Source organism: Lipotes vexillifer, unplaced genomic scaffold (assembly GCF_000442215.2).
Source record: "Lipotes vexillifer unplaced genomic scaffold, Lipotes_vexillifer_v1.1 scaffold1594, whole genome shotgun sequence".
NCBI lineage: Eukaryota > Metazoa > Chordata > Mammalia > Artiodactyla > Lipotidae > Lipotes > Lipotes vexillifer.
The window spans coordinates 912,857-914,016 of record NW_006788783.1 but is presented as its reverse complement, the minus strand read 5'-3'; the positions used below and the strand labels follow the sequence as shown (position 1 = coordinate 914,016).

Below are 1,160 nucleotides of genomic sequence, written 5' to 3'. Positions count from 1 at the left end.
AGCAGGAATCTAGTGCCAGGAGTTTATATAAATGGCTTTCTTTTTTCTTTCTTTTTACATATGGTACATCTGAATGGGTACAAGTTTCCCTCTGAATCCTGGGAACCTTATTTCCTGAGCTTTGCAGATGCTTTCCAGAGGGCAGCCCCAGGCCCTCAGTCCACATGCATCCCGGTGGAATAAAGGCAGAGTTCGGCAGGGCGTTTTCCTCCCTGCCAGGCTGCTGACCACTGTGGCCCTGTGCTAGCGATGCCCCTTTCTTCCCAGGAGGATCAAGAGCTGACTGCCTGAAGCTCACCTGCTGTACTCAGGGTCATACTAGGAGACAAAGCCAACTCACCCAGTTACTGAAAATCTGCAGTATCCTAGATTAAATTATTTCTCGAAGTTTAAAGGATCCTTCCAAGAGACTTCAGTAATCCTAAACCATACAGGAAAGTCCCTGTATAACTTTCCATGTGGTTAAAATATGAAAAAGGGTGAGGGGCATTTCAATGGACTTTTCGTGGAAAGTACAGCAGTTGTACAGAATCCACTGGGCAGTTTCAGTTTCTACAGGAAAGACGAACCATGAACGGAGAGTAATCAATACAGAGATCCAGGTATCTACATGAAGTTAGGGGATATGCAGAGGCTGTTAGGAGGAGTGGGGTGGGTTAGTAAATGCCCAAAGCGGGCCTACTAGAAAGAAGAGAGTCATGGTCTCAGCCTCCCAGGGCTTTATCTTGTGTAAAACACAGATCACTCTGTTGAGCCCTTTCATTTCTCAGATATGCAGTTGAGATCTGAAATAATGAAGTCACTTAGCCACCTCATTGGTGAGAGCCAAAATTAGAGTGCAGAGTATTAAAATGCCAGTATTAAGGACCTCCTCTATATTGCCATTTCCTTATTTAAAAGTTACTCAATATTCCTATAATACAAGCCATTTTGCAACATTATATCAGGGCACAGTTTACACGGAAAAGTCTTTCCTTGGCTCCCTGCTACTGAACTGTGACTTCTAATTAATCACTTGATTGCTGACAGCATTCAGACACTGATGATGACACTACCACAGACAGTTTGTGCTAGTTTGGAAATTAGATAAAAACTGAAACTCTTAAGGTCAGTCCTTAAGCCATATATATATATATATATATATATATATATATATATAT

General features: G+C 42.1%; 1 protein-coding gene across 1 annotated transcript in view; it reads right to left on the bottom strand.

Moving 5' to 3' along the window:
* Nucleotides 1-1,160, bottom strand: part of DYNLT1 (dynein light chain Tctex-type 1) — a 7,647-nt gene that overhangs the window by 5,410 nt on the left and 1,077 nt on the right. The window lies entirely within an intron of this gene.